Source organism: Apium graveolens, chromosome 9 (genome assembly GCF_009905375.1).
Source record: "Apium graveolens cultivar Ventura chromosome 9, ASM990537v1, whole genome shotgun sequence".
Taxonomy (NCBI): domain Eukaryota; kingdom Viridiplantae; phylum Streptophyta; class Magnoliopsida; order Apiales; family Apiaceae; genus Apium; species Apium graveolens.
In genome coordinates, this window is record NC_133655.1 from 274,936,498 (window position 1) to 274,958,175 (window position 21,678).

The 21,678-nt window shown below is 35.7% G+C and overlaps 2 long non-coding RNA genes across 2 annotated transcripts; one reads left to right on the top strand and one right to left on the bottom strand.

Moving 5' to 3' along the window:
• The first annotated feature begins 518 nt into the window (after positions 1-518).
• On the top strand, positions 519-1,994 carry LOC141683087 (uncharacterized). Its single transcript, XR_012560107.1, has 3 exons — positions 519-648; positions 1,170-1,274; positions 1,526-1,994. It is a non-coding gene; the product is annotated as an uncharacterized LOC141683087 (long non-coding RNA).
• A 15,311-nt stretch (positions 1,995-17,305) lies between these two features.
• Positions 17,306-21,361, bottom strand: LOC141683151 (uncharacterized). The gene is made up of 4 exons (XR_012560135.1): positions 21,120-21,361; positions 20,753-20,805; positions 18,288-18,468; positions 17,306-17,649 (listed from the first exon to the last, which is right to left on the bottom strand). It is a non-coding gene; the product is annotated as an uncharacterized LOC141683151 (long non-coding RNA).
• Between the last annotated feature and the right edge of the window lie 317 nt (positions 21,362-21,678).

Consider the following 21,678-nt stretch of genomic DNA (forward strand, 5'->3'; position numbering starts at 1 on the left):
TCAAATATTTATATTAATGAAAGATATAAAAGAACACAAGCAAAATATATTGTTCATAGTTAATTATTTAAATATTTTTTATTGGATTATAGAGAATGTTAAATATTTCCTAAAAATTAAGAAAATATTTTTAGTATGAAATATGTAATTTTGTAAAATTAAATAAAAAAATATATTATATTTAAACTATATTTAAACTCTATTCAATTTATTTCTTGTAAAATTATTTTATGTTGCCGGAAATATTTGAATTTTTTCCAAAACTTGAAAAAAGAATTTATTTGAAATACATTTTGTGTAAAAAAAGTTAAAGTGTACGTATTATTGTATAGTTGCCTTTCACTAATCTAAGAGCCAGATATGAGTTCATCTTCTATAGTTGCCTTTCACTAATCTAACGGCCACACATGAGTTCATCTCATCGAACGGTTGGAACATGAGTTCTAGATGTGGGGTTTAGGTCATCTCATTGCATATATATATACACTAGTATCATTCAACATCTTTCACATAAAGCAGCCGCCTTGTCCAAATAATTCATCTAAACCTAATTTATATCCCTAATTCAATCTTATCTAATTCAATCGAATCATTTTTAGCCGCACACAACATCTTGACCATCCCCAAATTATTTCATCGTCATGGGTTGTAAGTTTATTTTTCAATTTCATATCTATGAATTTTGCTATTTATAAGTTTAAATCATGATTATCTCTTTAGTAGTGTATTTTGTTGTCATGGATTATAAGTTTATTTTGTATTTTTAAGATCTATGAATTTTACAATTGACAAGTTTTCAATCTTATAGTGAAATATAAAAGTTACACAAGTAAAATATTTTCCTATTGATTTTGTTATAATTCTTAAAAATTTAAAATGTGCACTGATCCAATTTTTTTATTATTATCTATTTGTATCAAATGTAAAATTAAGGATGATGAGTTTTTTATTTCCAGCAATAAAATAGGGGAAAATAAATAAATTTGACAGTCCTGTTATATATAATTTTATTTTATTCACTTAGGGTGTCAGATGTGTTGTTCCAAATAATTAATTATGGTATATTTGTTTACTCCATGTGTTTGAGTGTAATGTAAAATAAAATTTCTTTTATGTACTTCCTATATCAGAAACAATAGAATGTTTTACTATAATCCATTTATGTGTAGATAATAATTACAACTTTTGATGAAGTCATGCAGAAGAAAAATACACAGCCAAAGTATTGTCTATCGAAAAGACATCGACAAGATCCTGAGCGTTTTACTGATAACGTAAGATCAAAAGCCTTCTTTCTTATAAACAACATAGTTTTCCTATACTTTGTATATATTTGTGGAACTTAAGTTGTTGATGAATTATTTGTTTTTAATACTTTGCAACCTCATTCTCTAACAAGGCTAGGGCGGTGTTTGGAATCTAAGGTGACAAAAGTTAATGGTGTGAATCAATTTGTGTTTCTTTACTGGTATATATTTCTGGCACTAAAGTTGTTGCCTTATTTTAACTGTTCTTAATTTTCCAGAGTGATATTATGAGAAGGCTCGAGCAGTCTTTGGAATCGGAGCTTGAAGATGATAAAGCTGACCGAATTCAAAATCACTTTTCCGAGGTTAGGGTAGAAGTTATACAGCTTATGATGAAGATATCCCATCGTTTACTAGCCATGCAGTAGCAAATTATGTTGGAGTGGTTTCAAGATAAACCGTTATTTATTTATATACAAACTCGTATTTTGTTTTTGTGAGTTGAACTCCTCATATATTTATGTGTGATATCTCCGGTTGCTTTTTTCTTTTCATTATATTTGATACTTCTAGTCATTGAGGATTGAACATATATATTGTTGGGTTTGTTAATCTAAACTTGGCATGACTTCCTTAAAACATGGATGCTGATGGACATGGCATGTTGACTCAATCCCTGGTTCGTGGCAAATAATGGATATATTTGGAGGATTTGTAGGGGTATTCACAGAATAAAAATCCCACTCATTTAGGCTTATTGTTAGGATTCAGTTTATTGTTTTCCTTCTTTCATGGGATATCATATATCTCTTTTCCCTTTATATTGTAATCGTTTTCCTCATAATAAAAGTGTGGTTCAGAGTTTTTGTTCTTCTCCTATGTCAAATACATTACAGGCAGTTCTTGTACCAATAATCTGGTATCAGAGCTTGGTCACGAAATTGATGCCCAAGTATATGCCTAGGGTATTTCAGATGGAGACAGATAAGAACAATGATGGAAGGATCCAGATAAACTACCCGATGTTGACTCGAGCAAATTATACGGCTTGGGCTGTGAAGATGAAGGTGTACATGCAAGCCCACGGTGTTTGGGAGGTTGTATCACCAAAGAATCCTACAGACAAGATTGATGAGAAGAAGGACAAAGTTGCATTGGCGGCAATATATCAGGCTATCCCTGAGGACGTACTCCTTTCAGTTGCAGATAAGGAAACGTCAAAGGGAGCATGGGAGGCTATCAAAACACTCTGTCAAGGTGCTGACAGAGCCAAGACAGCAAAAATACAAACCCTCAAGGCAGAGTTCGAATCTATGACCATGCAGGATTCAGAATCAATAGACGACTTCACCATGAAATTAAACGGACTGGTCACCAACATACGCTCACTAGGAGAAACAGTTGCAGAAAGCTATGTGGTTAAGAAAATATTGAGAGCAGCCCCTTCGAAATTTCTACAAATCGCCTCCACTATAGAACAGTTTGGAGATGTCGAGAAAATGACTGTGGAAGAAACTGTGGGATCACTAAAGGCTCATGAAGAAAGAATCAAGGGAAAAACTGAGTCAAAGGAAGGAAAGTTACTTCTCACCAAGGAGGAATGGGTCGAAAAAGAGAAGGAAGAAAGCAAGTTATTACTTACAAAAGAGGAATGGATGAAACGTTCAAACAAAGGTAACACTGAGACATCGTATGTGAGGAACAGGGGAAGAGGATACATCCGAGGTGGAGGTGGACGAGGAGACAAATCCAGAGTGCGATGTTTCAACTGTAACGCTTATGGTCACTATGCCATGGAGTGCAAGAAATCAAGGCGAGAAAAAGAAGATACTGAGGAGGCTCATTTTACTCAGATACCTGACGACGAACCGGCTTTACTCTTGGTTGAAAAAAGGAACGGTACACTGATTAACGAGGAACGAGTAAAACCAAAGTTGGGTCAAGGAGAAGACGGACAAATGGAATCAAATTTATGGTATTTGGACAATGGTGCAAGCAACCACATGACTGGCCAATACTCAAAATTTGACAAACTTGACACAGGGATAACAGGTCGAGTGAAATTTGGTGATGGTTCGATGGTACAAATAAGAGGCAAGGGGTCAATAACGCTGAGGTGCAAGAATGGAGAAACCAGGACATTGACTGAGGTATATTATATTCCCTCGCTTAGAAGTAATATAATCAGTCTTGGACAACTATCAGAAAATGGATATAGAATATCTATCAAGGGCGAAAATCTCTGGGTGCATGAAGAACAAGGTGCCTTACTCATGAAAGTCAAACGGTCTCTGAACAGGCTATATAAAATCATTATTTACAGCGGTGAGACAAAGTGCTTACTGACAAAAAATGAGAATGTGGGTTGGTTGTGGCACTCTCGTCTAGGCCATGTAAATTTCAAGGCGATGAAGCTCATGTCCTCGACAAACATGGTTTGTGGAATGCCAAAAATTGATCAACAACATGAGGTTTGTACGGGTTGCTTGATGTCAAAGCAAGTCAGAAAATCCTTTCCTCAAAAATCAAATTTCTCAGCAAAGAGACCACTTGAACTAGTTCACGGTGACTTGTGCGGACCGATCACACCATGTACTCCAGGAGGTAATAAATACATACTTGTTTTGATTGATGATTATAGTCGTGTCATGTGGACTTATTTATTGAAAAACAAAAGCGATGCATTTGATGCTTTCAAGAAGTTTCGTGTGATGGTTGAAAACAGCCCTGATAAGAAGAAAATCATGACATTCAGAACAGATAACGGTGGAGAATTTATTTCAAAAGAATTCTCTAAGTATTGCGAGGAAGCTGGAATTATCAGACACTTCTCTGCACCTTACTCACCTCAACAAAATGGCGTGGTTGAGCGACGAAATAGAACACTAATTGAAATGTCTCGAAGTTTATTGAAGGAGATGAATCTGCCAAATTATTTTTGGGGAGAAGCCGTCCGTCACTCTACTTACTTGATCAACAGACTTCCCACACGTGCATTAACTGGACTTACGCCATACGAAGCTTGGTCGGGTAAGAAACCACATGTAGAACATCTCCGTATTTTCGGTTGTATTGCATACATGAAACTGCCTGGTGTCAGCCTTAAGAAATTGGACAGCAGGAGCAAACCTGTTGTTTACCTTGGGAAAGAAACGGGTACAAAGGCTTTCAGATTATATGACCCTGTGACCAAGACAATTTCTGTGAGCCGAGATGTAGAGTTTGAAGAAAGGAAGGCCTGGAATTGGGGTGATAAAACGGAAGAAACACAGTCACCAGCAGGTACTTTCACTATATTCACAGGCATTTTAGATGAAGAAACTGAAAATGGAGCATCGAGTTTAAGCGGAGAATCAACACCAGACCCTATGCCGAGACACTCAAACTCTGACACTGAATCTGGTAATTTTGCTAGTCACAGTTCATCAAGTGTTTCTCCTGGAAGTGAAGCACACACACAGAGCTCACAAATTCCAGCCAGTCAAAATTCAACACCAACGCCACCTCGAAAATACAGAAACTTGGGCGATATCTACAACGAGACTGATCCGTTTGAGTTGGAAGATGAAGAACTATACCTCATGGGCGTAGATGAACCATCCAACTACGCACAAGCAGTGAAAGAAAGTGAATGGGCAAAGGCAATGGAAATAAAAATGGATGCAGTAGAAAGAAATGGAACTTGGGTTTTAACAGAACTGCCTCGAGACAGAAATCCTATTGATTTGAAGTGGATCTACAAAATCAAACGAGATGCAAATGGGAATATTGTGAAGTACAAGGCCAGGATTGTAGCAAAGGGCTATGTTCAGAAGCAAGGTGTAGATTATGATGAAGTGTTCGCCCCAGTCACACGTATTGAGACCATACGATTGTTACTTACAATTGCAGCAAAAGGACAATGGAAGGTGCACCATCTGGACGTGAAAACAGCTTTCTTGAACGGAGAAATTAAGGAAGAAGTCTATGTAAGACAGCCTGAAGGTTTCGTCAAGCATGGGAAAGAACACCTAGTTTATAAACTCATAAAAGCACTATACGGTCTTCGTCAAGCTCCAAGGGCCTGGTACTCCAAACTGAATAAATGTTTGGAAGAGATGGGTTTTGTCAGATGTGCCTATGAGCAAGCTGTGTACACGAAAAAAATTGGAAAGGATGTGCTTATAGTTGGTGTCTATGTTGACGACATTCTGGTGACGGGTTCAAGCACAAAGGAAATCGAGGAGTTTAAGAGGAAGATGGGACACAAGTTTGACATGAGTGATTTGGGGGAGTTGACGTACTATCTAGGCATCGAAGTCGTGCAAAGAAACGGTTATATCCAGCTAAAGCAATCAGGGTACGTAAAGAAAATTCTCAATAAAGCTGGTATGTTGCAATGTAACTCAGTTAAAATTCCGATGCACCCCAACGAAGTCATTAACAAAGATGAAGAAGGCATAGCAGTAGACCCTACGGAATTTAAGAGTTTGATAGGAGGATTGAGATATTTGTTACACACCAGACCGGACTTGGCATATTCTGTAGGGATCTTAAGTAGATTCATGGAAAGACCCACACAATTGCATCAGGGAGCTGTGAAACGTATACTTCGGTACGTGAAGGGAACTATAGATTTCGGACTGGTATACTCACAGAACAGTGATAATGAAGTGTTGATTGGATATTCCGACAGTGACCTAGCTGGCAACATAGAGGACAGAAAGAGTACCGGAGGCATGGTGTTCTATCTCAACAAGAGTTTGATAACCTGGGCATCTCAGAAGCAAAAAAGTGTCGCACTTTCTTCATGCGAAGCTGAGTTCATGGCGGCCACAACAGCAGCTTGCCAAGCTATTTGGTTGAGGAAATTATTAGCTCAAATTACCGAGTACGATATTGGTCCAGTCACTTTGTTCATCGATAATAAGTCCGCGATCGACTTGGCTAAAAATCCGGTGTTTCATGGGAGAAGCAAGCATATAGACATTCAGTATCACTTCATACGCGAATGTGTTGAGAACGGAGACATCATTGTAAAACATGTACGATCAGAGGAACAATGTGCAGACCTCCTCACTAAAGCTCTTACAGCTGTCAAGTTCGAAACCATGAGGAAGCTACTTGGGGTGGTGAAGTGCGAATAGACAAGTTTAGATTAAGGGGGAGTTTGTTGGGTTTGTTAATCTAAACTTGGCATGACTTCCTTAAAACATGGATGCTGATGGACATGGCATGTTGACTCAATCCCTGGTTCGTGGCAAATAATGGATATATTTTGAGGATTTGTAGGGGTATTCACAGAATAAAAATCCCACTCATTTAGGCTTATTGTTAGGATTCAGTTTATTGTTTTCCTGCTTTCATGGGATATCATATATCTCTTTTCCCTTTATATTGTAATCGTTTTCCTCATAATAAAAGTGTGGTTCAGAGTTTTTGTTCTTCTCCTATATCAAATACATTACAGGCAGTTCTTGTACCAATATATATGATATCAATTCATCCGTAGTCATCTCTGTTGGTTTTATTTTTAATCTAAACTAGCTGTTATGCCACATAAGGTCCACATGATTAAGTCATTGTCTGAGAGGAGAGTTTATAGGAGTCGTTTGAATAAGTGGAGAGGTGGAGTTTTATCAGGAGATAGTTGTTATTTGTTAGCCTTATCTGTAGTGGTAGTTTTACTGTCTTTTAGTTTAAATAATGTAAAGTAGTTATCTGTAATTTTTTATCAGCAAGAAATACAAAACGAATTTATACTCAGTTCTGGTGTTTTTCATTCCTTTTATCTATTCTACAACTGGTGTGTACTGTTGTTTAGCTTTTATTTGGTATTAGAGCAGGTGTTCGGTGAATGCCAAAGTACATGCCAAGGACTACGATAATGCTGAGCAAAAGCAATTACACGGCGTGGTCGATAAAGATGAAAGCCTTTATGGAGGCTCATGGGATTTGTGAGGCGATCAAGCCTGTGGACCCAAAGGCCGCAGTTAAAGAAAGAGTAGACAAGGTGGCATTAGCAGCCATCTACCAAGCCATCCCTAAGGACGTGCTCTTGTCCGTAGCTGAGAAGAAGACAGCTAAAGGTGCTTGGGAGGCCATAAAGACAATGTCCATTGGGGCAGATCGAGTCAAGAGGGCCAAGGTTCAAACACTGAGGGCAGAGTTTGAAATAATGAGCATGAAATATGAGGAGGCAATCGATGAGTTTAGCATGAAATTGAGTGCACTGGTCACTAGGAGAAATCGTGGAGGAGAGTTACATAGTGAAGAAACTGCTGAGAGCTGTTCATTCAAGATTTGTGCAGATAACCTCAGCCATTGAACAATTTGGACAGCTAGAAGAAATGTCTGTGGAATAGGCAGTAGGTTCATTAAAGGAACATGAAGAAAGACTTGGTGGACAAACTGAGAAACCTGTGGGTCAATTGATGTTAACTGAAGAGGAATGGGAGAAACGAAAATCCAGTGAAGGTCGTCTTCTATTGTATAGGGAAGAATGGCTTAAGAGGTCAAATAAAAGTCAAGGTACATCTAGCTATTAAGGACAGTGTGACAAGAGTAAAGTGAGGTGCTTTAACTGTCAGTTGTATGGACATTATGCGGCAAAGTGTCGTAAACCACGAAAGGAAAAGAAAAAGAAACTAGAGGCGAACCTTGCCCAAATACAAGATGACGAACCATCATTGCTCCTAACAGAATTGGAGAAGGTTAAAAATGACACGTTGTTACTTAATGAGAAAGGGCTGGTTCCAAAGTTATAGAAGGATGAGGCCAAGAAAGTCGAAGGTATGTGGTAGCTAGACAATGGAGCAAGTAACCACATGACAGGGTTACGCTCCAAGTTTAACGAACTGGATGAAAGGGTGACAGGGCAAGTGAAGTTCGGAGATGGCTCCCTGGTAGAAATAAAAGGCAAAGGCTTGGTGATGTTTAAATGTAAAAATGGCGAGGAACGAATCTTCCACGAGGTATACTATATTCCCAGTCTCTGTAGTAATATTATAAGCCTTGGGCAACTGTCTGAATCTGGAAATAAAGTCATAATTAATGGTGTTTTTCAGTGGGTCTATGATGATAAAGGACGACTTCTTATGAAAGTAAAAAGATCATATAATAGACTTTATAAAATTATTTTGGAGTCTTGTGAGGCATCGTGTCTTATGCCAAGTACAGAGAACACAACACGGCTTTGGCACTCACGCCTTGTTCATGTAAATTACCAAGCCGTGATATTGATGTGTGAGTAGGGGATGGTGCATGATCTACCTTCATTGATCCAACTAAAAGAAGTCTGTGCTGGATGCCTGATGTCAAAGCAGATAAGGAAATATTTTCCTTCTCAGGCAAATTTTCGTGCGAAATAACCATTGGAGTTGATTCACGGAGACTTATGTGGGCCAATAACACCAGCAACGAAAGCAGGTAACAAATACTTCTTGTTGTTGGTTGACGATTACAACAGGGTTATGTGGGTTTACTTACTCACCAGGAAGGATGAAGCACTTGGGGCATTCAAGAAGTTTAAGTTACTGGTTGAACGTGACTCAGAAAAGAAAGTAAAAATGTTGCGAACTGATAGGGGTGGAGAATTTTCTTCAAAGCAGTTCATAGAGTACTGTGATAACATGGGTATTTCAAGACAATTCACTGCTCCTTACACCTCACAGCAAAATGGGGTGGTTGAGCGAAGAAATCGTACTGTAGTGGCCATGACAAGAAGTTTATTGAAAGAAAGAAATCTCCCGTAACAATTTTGGGGGGAAGCAGTGCGCCATTCAGTGTACATTCTAAATCGATTGCCCACGTGTGCATTAACAGAGGTGACACCATATAAAACATGGTTGGGTAGAGAACCGAACGTTAGCCATTTACGAGTCTTTGGCTGTGTGGTATATATGAAGATGTATGGTGTACACACATCAAAACTTGATGATCGAAGTAAGAAAATGATCTATCTTGGAAGAGAACCGGGGACTAAGGCTTGCAGACTATATGATCCAGTTTTTGAAAAAATCTAGGTGAGTAGAGATGTTGTCTTTGAGGAGCAAAAGGTCTCGGAGTGGGACTCACAACCGTTAACTGATTATATTTCAACAGGAATCGCTGATTTTTCATAGTCAGTTCTTCTCACAGTTGTTGGGCATGATTTGACTCACACAGAAATTCAAGAGCCTCAGGTAGAGCCAGTTACGCCCAGGTACAACAGTCAAAGCTCGAGGAACAATAGTGAAAGCCCGAGCGAAAAAATGTCAGAAGCAACAACCGAAGGAGATACGCCTACAATTTTAAGTAGTGCTGCAAGCTCAAGTAACAACAGTGACAGTGAACCAAAGAGGTTCAGATCTCTAACTGAAATTTATGACGAAACTCAGCAGATCGAATTGGAGAATGAACTGATGTTGTTGGGAGTTGACGATCCAACTAGCTAAAGTCAAGCTGTGTGTGAGAAAGCCTGGAAGGTTGCTATGAAGAATGAGATTGATGATATTGAAAAAAATAACACTTGGAAGCTAGTAGAGTTACCACCCGGACACCAACCTATTGGACTGAAATGGGTGTATAAGCTGAAAAGGGACGCAACTGGTGAGATAGTCAAGCACAAGGCTAGGCTCGTTGCGAAGGGTTATGTTCAGAGACAAGGTATAATTTCGAGGAAGTATTTGCTCATGTTACACGTTTAGAAATGGTGAGATTATTATTGGCCTTGGCAGCCAAAAATAAGTGGGAGGTTCATCACTTAGACGTAAAATCGGCTTTTCTAAATGGCGAGTTCAAGGAAGTGGTGTATGTATCACAACTGGAGGGGTTCGTTAAAGAAAACAGAGAGCATATGGTGTATCGATTAATCAAGGCTTTATACGGTTTTTGTCAAGCACCACGAGCGTGGTATGCGGAGTTAAGCAAGTATCTTGGGCGATTGGGATTTCGTAAATGCCCTTATGAGCACGCGGTGTACACTAAACGGGAAGGAGATGAAGTTTTGATCATCGGTGTTTATGTAGACGATATATTGGCTACGGGGACAAGCTTGACAGCCATACTTAAGTTTAAGAAGCAGATGGGGGAAGAGTTTGAAATGAGTGATCTTGGAAACCTGACTCATTATTTGGGGATCGAGGTAGTGCAGAAGCAGGGGTACACGGAACTGAAATAAACAACATATGCTAAAAAATTACTCGAGAAGGCAGGGTTGAGCAAATGTAATCCATCAAACTATCCAATGTAACCCAAATTGCAGCTTGATAAAGATGCTGATGGTAAAGTTGTCGACTCCACGATGTTCAAGAGTTGCGTAGGAGGTCTCAGATACCTAGTACATACTAGGCCAGACATTGCCTACTCAGTTGGGATGGTTAGTAGGTTCATGGAACGACCGATAATGCTACATTTAAATGCTGTTAAATACATCTTGTGTTACGTGAAAGGAACACTAGAATACGGCATGGTTTATAGAGAGGGAGGTGGAAATTACATATTATCTGGATATTCTGACAGTGATATAGCTGGGAGTGTTGAAGACCGAAGAAGCACAGGAGGCATGGCATTCTACCTTAAGGAGAGCTTGATAACTTGGGTTTCACAGAAGCAGCACTGCGTAGCTCTTTCCTCATGTGAGGCTGAGTTTATGGCAGCTAAAGCTGTAGCATGTCAAGGGGTTTGGCTACGGAATCTGCTCACCTAAATCACAGATATGAAGCATGGTCCAGTGGTGATCTTCATTGATAATCGCTCTGCAATTGATTTGGCCAAAAACCCGGTGTTTCACGGAAGAAGCAAGCATATTGACATTCACTATCACTTCATTCGTGAATGCGTAGAACGTGGAGAAGTTATTATCAAGCATATACGGACAGAAGAACAGCGTGCAGACACCTTGACAAAGGCAATGTCAACTGTGAAGTTTGAGAAAATGCGTGCTTTGTTGGGACTTAGAATCTGCAGAAGTGAGTTTAGATTAGGGGGATTTGTTGGTTTTATTTTTAATCTATACTAGCTATTATGCCAAATAAGGTCCACATGAATAAGTCATTGTCTGAGAGGAGAGTTTGTAAGAGTCCTTTGAATAAGTGGAGAGGTGGAGTTTTATCAGGAGATAGTTGCTATTTGTTAACTTTATCTGTAGTGGTAGTTTTACTGTCTTTTAGTTTAAATAATGTAAAGTAGTTATCTACAATTTTTTATCAGCAAGAAATACAAAATGAGTTTATACTCAGTTCTGGTGTTTTTTATTCCTTTTATCTATTCTACAACTGGTGTGTACTGTTGTTTAGCTTTCAATCAATACATGCATATGATATGTTATGTGAATTCAATTGTGTATTTTGCTTAAGGCATTTAGTTTAGCTAACGAAATAAGGCTACTTAATTAGTATATTAATCTGCAGCTTGGTGTACTATTTTATACCAAATTATATTTGAGCAGTTCTAGGACAAACAGTTGTATGTTAACATGCAAAGACTTAAATTCCTCATATACTTGTGTGTGAAATCTCTGGCTTTTTTCTATCAAATCAAGGGTTTATAGAAAAATATGAAATTAACAAAAAACAATGATTCATTATAATAAAGAATGAAACACAACCCTGTTATACACTTACCTTTCAACTTTAATTTGCAACTACTACATCTCCTCTGCATCTCCGCTCTTACAAACTCAGTAGACTAGAATTACAAACCAAGTCACAATCAGTAAATGAAGTACCTGCTTCTTGAATTTCTTTCCTCCATACCCTTCAAGCCTAAATGGATGCCTTCATCTTCATCGGAATAAACCTCATTCTACATTCAACTACATTTAACTTGTTTTTGAACAGTTTTAAGGTTGTTAACACTTGGGAGAAAACCTGATATGATAATCCTTGCATGCTCGCATAAAGGGCCATCCAACCATCTGAAATAGTAATATTAATCACATAACAAAAAATGACAAATAACACTTGCAGTTTTTCATACCGTTTTAGCCACCATCCAAGCTCCACATACACACTTCTCAGCCATCAGTTTATTTTATGAATTTTAACAAGCATGTTATAATATACATATATATAATGTACATATTAGTTTATATAGATGGGAGAGAAGAAGAGGGAAAGTGTCAACAAATTTTAAGACCATTTAACACTCTAAAATTTTAAGACAAACAATAGTCCCGACCGAAGGGTGCATTTTGCAGCACCATAAATTCTCCTTGGTACAACGTGAAAATAGTTAAACTAGTACCAAAGTGACAAGGAAAACAAAAATATGAATGTGAAAAGCATTTAACCATTTTATTAACCACTACAAGAAAAACAGGTATTTCGTACCCAAGAATCGATAGGAAATGCCCCAAAATCGGTAGGAAATGACACATTTCCTAACGATAAGGAACGATAAGAAATTCCTAAGTGGAAAATGACATTGGTGGGAAATGAGTATATTAACAGTCAATATGGGCCCCATATGTTGATGTGGACAGCCACATGTTGAGGACCCACATACCAAGTAAGATGCCTTGTAGAAATACAAATTTGGTACTAGTGGTAGGATGGTAGGAAATAAGAGCAGTGGTAGGAAATGAGGCCACTTGGTAGGAGTTGTACCAGAAGGCGCCATGTAAACACCATTTTCTACCATCCTCGGTAGGAAATACCTTGTTGAAGATGGTAGAAAATAGCTTGAAGATGGTAGGAAATAACTTGAAAATGATGGGAAGTAGCTTGAAGATGATAGGAAATAGCTCACTTAGGGTCTCAGATGTGTTGTTCCAAATAATTAATTATGGTATGTTTGTTTACAACATGTGTGTGAGTGTACAGTTTTTTACACTTTCCAATCTTCATGTCTTGTATTGTATACACAGGGCTTAAAGACTTTAATTTTTTTCAAGATTTTGTTAATATTATATAAATTTTTCTTTTATAAGGAAGTTAATTCAAAAATAAGTGAACTTAATTGATGATTTGTTATTACCTTTGAACTTGGGGCTCAATAATTTATCTAATACATTCTGAGGTTATTGTTTTACTTGAAAAATAGAAAACTGAATTTATTATTTTATACAGTTTCAATTTCCAATATATATAAAGTGAAATCTCTTTTATGTACTACATATATCAAAAACAATAGAATGTTTTACTATAATACATTCATGTGTAATAAGTTAAATAGTTAAATACACAAATATATAGTAATTTTACAGTAGTAAGCATTTATTAATACACAAATATATAGTTAAATAGTTCAAGGTTTAATTTTACAGTAGTAAGCATTTAGGGTCCAAAGATATGTTTTTGTGTTTGTGTGGTTTTTAATTCTCTGCATATTGCAGTATTTGATAGATTGACCCAATTATAAATGGTTCTCATACATAAACATGATTTCCATACTTATTTAGTCATGATACAAGATTTATAATTTTTTAACTTAACTTTATGGTTTTTTCTATATTTGTATAAACTGTAGTTTACAGAAGACAAATGACATATTTTTGTCACTACTGTGTTAGATTTGTGTCTAGCAATAGAATGTTGTCGTTTATTATTTCTCGTGTTCTAAGTGTGTGTTCTTTCGGTGCACAGGTCAATTGCCACTGAGTTCAGGTTTCGATTGCATGACAAGTTCATCAGCTATATTTGAATTAAGACAATAGTAGTCAATCGGATATTTCCTTGGGCGCCTAATTTAAGAGAATGGCATTCATGTTACCAGAATATAACATGTTACCAGAATATAGGTTACTTCTAAGTTAGACGTAAAGAATGTAATTATGTAATGTGTTTGATTTAGAATTATTGATAAAACTTAATACAGTGATAATCGTGTATTTTGTTTTAATAAATGTTGATTGTCTTTTGGCAGTTTTAGAGTTTATTTTGAGTTTGCGATTGTATAAGATTTTGGGAGGTTTAGAATTTAAATTGGAAGCCGAAAATGGCTGGATACTGAAAAATTAGTAATTGGTTATTCTGGAAAAATAAACTTACGACGGTTGTTCTTCAAACATTCCGTCGTAAATTATATTTTATCTTATTAAAAGTGGGTCCCGTAAAGTAATATCCGACATTTTTTCCGTCGTAAATACATAACTTACGACGTTATTGTTCGTCGTATTCTGGTAACTTACGACGATATATTATGTCGTAAGTAGATTTATTATTTTATTCAGTATGTGGGCCCCTACTTCCTAACTTGCGACGCAATTTTATCTTGTGACGAAAAAATGAACATACTACTCGACCGAAAATGACGATTTTTTTTCGTCGTAAATGGCTCAATTACGACGATTTGAGTTCAAAAAAACCGTCGTAAATGGCGAGATTTGTTGTAGTGAGGTGAAAGAAGTTAATGGAGTGAATCAATTAGTGTTTCTATACTGGTATATATTTATGCACTAAAGTTGTTGCCTTATTTTAACTGTTCTTAATTTTGCAGAATGATATTATGAGAAGGCTCGAGCAGTCTTTGGAATCGCAGCTTGAAGATGATGAAGCTGCCCGAATTGAAAATCAATTATCCGAGGTTAGGGAAGAAGGTATACAACTTATGATGAAGATATCACATCGTTTACTCTCCATGTGGTAACAAATTATGTTGCAGTGGTTCCAAGATAAACAGTTATTTATTTATATACACACCGGTATTGTGGTTTTCTGAATTTTACTCCTCATATATTTGTGTGTATGTGATTTCTTCAGTTGCTTTTTTTTTCATTATATTTGATACTTCTACAAATTGATGATTGAACTATATATATGATATCAATTCATTCGCAGTCATCTCTACATACATATGATATGTTATGTGAATTTAACTGTGTATTTTGTTTAAGGCTTTTAGTTTAGCTATCAAAATAAGGCTAATTAATATATTAATCAGCAGCTTGGTGTACTAGTTTATACCAAAATATATTTGAGCAGTTCCACGACGAATAGTTGTATGTTTACATGCAAATTGGTTTTGTTTTTTTTCTGACTTAAATTTCTAGTTTACTTGTATGTGATATCTCCAGCTTTTTTTCTACCAAAACAAGGTTTATAGGAAAAATATGAAACTTAACAAAAAAACAATGATTCATTACAATAAAGAACGAAATACACCGGTTATAAATTTAACTTTCAACTTTGTTTTGCAACTGCTACATCTCCACTATATCTCCACTCTTGCAAACCCAGTAGACTAAAATTATAAACCAAGTCACAATCTGCAAATGAAGTAATTGCTTCTTGAATTTCTTTCCCCTATACATTTCAAGCCTAAACATATGCCTTCATCTTCATCCCAATAAACCTCACTTCTACATTCAACTACATTTAACTTGTTTCTCAACATTTTTAAGGTTGTTACCTCTTGGCAGCAAACCTGTATGATAACCCTTGCATGCTGGCACAAAGGACCAACCAATCACGTGAAATAGCAATATTAATTATGTTGGAAATAATATATAATTCAAAATTATTTGAATTATTTTTTGGATTGATTTTGATTAGGTTGATAGAATTAGAGTTTAAATATTTATTAGATAAAATAGTTTTTGAATTATAGATAAATGATTAGGGTCACATATTTGTTAGGTGTATTGGTTAAATGTACACCTACATAAAGAGGGTTGCAATATATTTTTATTAAGGAAAATTTAGTTTTATTTTTAGTTTACTCTTTTTATAATACTTTTTTATCACATCATTTATTTATAAAAATCTAATAAATTACATAACAAAAAGTGGCTAACAACATTTGCACTCTTTCATGCCGTCTTACCCAATATCCAAGCTCCACATACATACTTCTGAGCCATCAATTTATTTTGTGAAAAAAATAAATTCAACAAGTATGTGATATACATATATATAATGTACATATTAGTTTATATAGATGGGAGAGAAGAAGAGGGAAAGTGTCAACAAATTTTAAGACCATTTAACACTCTGAAATTTTAAGACAAACAATAGTCCCGACCGAAGGGTGCATTTTGCAGCACCATAAATTCTCCTTGGTACAACGTGAAAATAGTTAAACTAGTACCAAAGTGACAATGGAAACAAAAATGTGAATGTGAAACGCAGTTAACCATTTTATTAACCACTACAAGAAAAACAATTATTTTCTACCGAGGAATCGATAAGAAATGCCCCAAAATCGGTAGGAAATGACCCATTTCCTACTGATAAGGAACGATAGGAAATTCCTAAGTGAGAAATGGCATTGGTGGGAAATGAGTATGATAATAGTCAATATGGGTCCCACATGTTGATGTGGACAGCCACATGTCGAGGACGCACATACCAAGTAAGATGCCATGAGGAAATACAAATTTCGTACGACTAGTGGTAGGATGGTAGAAAATAAGAGCAGTGGTAGGAAATGAGGCCACTTGGTAGGAATTATACCAGAAATCCATGTAAACACCATTTCCTACCAGTCATTTTCTACCATCCTCGGTAGGAAATACCTTGTTGAAGATGGTAGGAAATAGCTTGAAGATGGTAGGAAATAGATTAAAAATGGTGGGAAGTAGCTTGAAGATGGCACTACGTCATAAGTGCACATAGACAACCCCTACTATAAACTTGCATAAGGCCTAAATGGTATTGCATAAGGTAATAGGCAACACTAGGGAGGGGTTTCCAATGTGGACGTGGCCGTCGACCCCTAATGCAACACTTTGTGCAACACCTGTAAGTATTGCATTATGCTGATTTTGCAATAGTAGAGGCAAATATTGGCAACAACAGTTAGTGATGCATAAGGCATGACGGGACCTTACACTCGATCCTATGTGGCAAGTGACACATCAGATGCCAGTTCAGCAGCAGGGGTCCACATAACCACGTTAGCATGCCACGTCAGCATGGGTCCCATCCTGCCATGTCAGCATTGGGTCCCATCCTGCCACGTCAGCATTGGGTCCCACATTGCCACGTCACTGGGTCCACAAATCCGCGTCAGCAGTGGGACCCTTATCTCCATGTCATATGTGGGGCCCACTTTATTTATGCAACACTATTTTAGTGCATATGCAACATCAATTTCATTCATTTGCAACAGTATTATAATCATGTGCAACACAATACAATGCATTACGCAACATCATATTTTGGAAAATGCAACACTTGCAAACATAAATTTTGGACATAATTGGTCTATTTTTACGTAATACCTGCCGTAAGTGGCATCCAACAATAACAGCCTTATCAGACATCCGACAAAAACAACCTTATCAGGCATCCAACAAGTTCTAAACATTCAAAACTACTAAACTACATACACCCAATTCTATCTTTAAAACACCGAAAGTACATCAAATCTTTCTTGTGAATACATTTTTTGTATTCTCAAAGATTTTGTGAAGGTACTCATTTAGCACCTCATCCAGTTTTGCCTCGGTAAGGTTTTGCTCCTCATTTAGTATTCCCCTAGTCCGTTCATTTGGTAAATTCTGAGAACAAAAACAATAGTAAGTGATAGTGCGAATGAAAAATATACGATAAAGATGAGGAGAATGGCTTAAGAAAACTAGCGTTACACAGGCCATTCAATTGTATATTTAGCATAAAAAATTTGAGAAAATAAAACAAGTAAACATCGCAAACACCCTCGTGCGCCCAATAGGATACATATTCCATTTGATACTAAAATGATGCTATATATATTATGAACAGGGAACTATAAAAATAAATGCCGATTTCTATTTTAAATTTCACAGTATAGGAACTTTATCTTTTAAATATAGTTTGCTTAATAACAATTAAAGAAAAATGTTAAAATTTATCGATAAACAAATATGATTTGAAACAGTTCCTTTGTGTTTGGACCAATATCAACATGTAGAATTTTAAATTACATATTATATTATATATTTCAAACGTATATAAATACATAATTTCAAAATTAAATACTAACAAGTAACATGTTTTAACCCCATAGATGCTTCGAATCCTCCTATTGGAGCCCCTTCTTATCCCTGTCATTGTAAACCAACCTTCAACCCCCCCTTTTTTTCTGATGTCTTATCCATCAAATATAGAATTTGCTAAATATTTCAAAGAAAATGTGAGTGAGTGAGTATGCACTTACTATTTCTTATTTTTATGATAGAAAGCAACAGAATTTTGCATGTGAAGCTGCAAAAATGACAGCATTTCTTTATCCTTTTTATCTCTCTCTACAAAACCCAATGTCTCCTTTACGTACACACAATATAGTCCATACATATGGCAAGTCGCTGCTTCTTCACACGCTACAAGCTTTGTATCACCTGTTGACGTTATAACATGCATATCCATTATTCGTTTAATTACATTATAGGGATAAAAATAATTGACAGAGTCAAGAAGCTGTTTTAAAATTAACATTAAGCTCAGTCAACATGTTATTTCACACAACTAAGCTTATTATAATCAAGTAAATAAAACCTTTAAGATAAGATAGGTGCCCAAATCACATATATATGGAAAATGATACATGCTTCAAGTTCTGACGCAAGTATACTTAAGCTGAAGTGACGGGCTGCCTCCATCTGCACCGCAATATCCACTCCTTGCCCGTAATACTGCTAACATCTATAGCTGCCTTCCTACTGAAGGTCTTTGGTTTCCCTTTCAAGATTTTGCCATTACCAGGGAAACATGATGACATTCTGTCTTCTTCACTTTGAAATATCTTCAGGAAGCAAGAAGCAAACTCTTCCCACATATTGCATTATGCATACGTGTCATCTAAGTCCAAGGTTAACATCTCTCTCAGTTTTCTGGCACTATAATCCCATGTAAATTGGTTATCCGAAACACATCAGGTTCTACAGTTTCCAAGTTTAAAATTGAGGCTCTGTCAGAGCTACACGCTTAAAAGTAACTTATAGTCAATATATGCTAAAACATTAGCATGATGATCTCAGGATCCCTGCACTCTTCTTTTCAATACACAAGGGTTTGTTTGAACAAAATTGTCTACTTCTATTTTTTTATAAACTTTAAAAGAACTAGGTTCATCAAAAAGTCTAGGAAACTATGATTACAAGAGCTAAAGTATTCCTGTCATTGTCTAGATGATAGACACCAGTTGTGCTGATAAGATATAAGTGCTTCTTGCAGAAAAATACAAATTTTTCATAAAATATGCAACATATAAGAAAAACTTATTTAAACAATACTTTTTTCAAATGTGCTCGCCTACACTGATGTAAAGAGCTAATAGAAGGCCATTTTTTATATTAAGATAGTCACCTAGATTGATTGTTGCTTTTTTCAGTATGAATATAAATATGCCTGCATATGACCTATAAATTTATATAGGTCTTCACTTTGATTATAGCTAATGAATAATAACATATCTATGTTACAGTATTGTTCCCGTTTATCTTTTAATGACACTACAAATAACATAAAACTTTAAAGTGAGTTTCTGAGTCAGGCCTAGTGCCAACATCACAGAAAAAGCAATTGCAACACACTTAAGTTTATAATGAAAGTTCAGAGATACAAAATAACCCTGCCTATATTATTAGGTAAAAGAAAAAACAGTGCCATGTATATCTTACTGAATATGCTAGTAAACTTTATTACTTGTTGGGATGATTCGGGACTTTTTTCCTTAAATAGATAGTACCGAGACTGGAAGCAATGACAAATTTCATGTTTCCAAATCCTTTGTAATGCTGAGAATTAATATAGGAAATACCCTAAGCTTGAGTTAACAAAATATTCTAATACGTGTATTATCTTCAAGCAGCCAGATTACTTTCAACTATTAATAAATTATTGTAAGACCTATTCTTTAAAACTAATAACTTGACAGAGATTCCGCATACATACCAGGTTAAGTCTAATTAAGAACAACTTTAGCATGCAGGGTATGGTGCACCAAGCATAATTTTAGATTAAACTGTTGTAACATGAATCGATAAGAGTTTACTGCATTTACAATAAAACTGTTCTAACATGAATCGATCATTCTATTTTTATCACTGCATTTACTTCAGTAATTTTAGATTACTTGCAAGTCAATGCGGTATAAGAAGATAAGAGTTATGCAGTAACTCGATGTAATTAAATATAATACCATTCCAATTATCCAAGAATTTCTAAGCTCACTAGTAATTTTTCCTGTTGCTTCAACTTCTTGATTCTAATCTTCAATGCTAGTGACATTAAATTGAAAACTAATGATGAACACTAGTGCATAGAAATATAAACAGAGCTTATCAGGGGAACTAAAAGTGAAAACAAAGCTACGACATCCATTAAGATTAAAAATAAAAATACATTAGAAGAACATAAACTTCATAGATTAAAGTACAACAGAAGAACATAAACTGCAAAGTGTTAACATTACAATCTAAAATCATCACTAATGTTGTAAAACTGAATAACATATGATCATGACATTTTTCTTTATTTTATTGTTGTAAAAAGAGAGAAGTGAGTGTAAATTAATACCAGAAGAAGCAGAAGGCTAAAATTGTTACTAAAATAGATCCGCAAAATCATATCAAAACAACAAGGCACAAAAATACGCAAAGCTAGGATTCTTCGAATTAATACCAAGCGATTTAATCACAGCACCAATCAAGCTACTTCCAGTGATATAAATCCCCCTATCAAACACACAATACAACATCAATATAATTCAAACTAAATTACAGTTATACATACATTATTACACAAGCCCAAAACACAGAGAAAAGAAACCCTGAATTATAATTTTGAAACACAGGAAATTATAAACCCCAAATCAAAAGCCCTAAAAAATATACCCTAAATCAAAATACTAAAGACCCAAATCAAAATATCCATGCCCCAAATCAAAGCCCTAAAAATAAACCCTAAATTAAAATACTAAATCCCCAAATCAAAAGCCCTAAAATTAAACCCTAAATTGAAAAAAAGTTCAAAATATCTGCAAAATTACCTGCAAAATGCACCAATGTAAAGCCCCCAAAGTATCTGCAAGTTGAAAACGAAGGTCAGATTTAAAAAAAACGTTGCCCATACTTACCAATTGAAAGAGTTTAGAGAGTCAGAAGGAGAGAATGAATATCTGCCTTCAAATATCAGCACAGATATTTGGCCACCCAAATATCAGCTCAGATTTAGAGAGAAAGAGTGAGAAAGAGAGAGTGAGAAAGAGTGAGAAGGAGATAAGGAGAGAAGGAAAGTAAACTGTGTCTCAACATCATTTAATTATTTTTTCAATTTTTTATTAAATATTTACAATTTTAAATATTATTAGAAAGTTATATAACTAATGTAAAATATATGTCAAAATAACACAACAATGATAAAATTAATCGGAAAGATTATTTGTATAATTAAATTGTTGAACAAGAATTTTAAAAAAAATAAAAAATCATGCGGGACAAGAATCTACAAGGAACCCGTGTTGACCATAATTTGAATATTGTAAAAACACATGATATAAAATCTAATTTTTTTTAAAAAGATTACACATCTCTAAAATTAGTAGATAA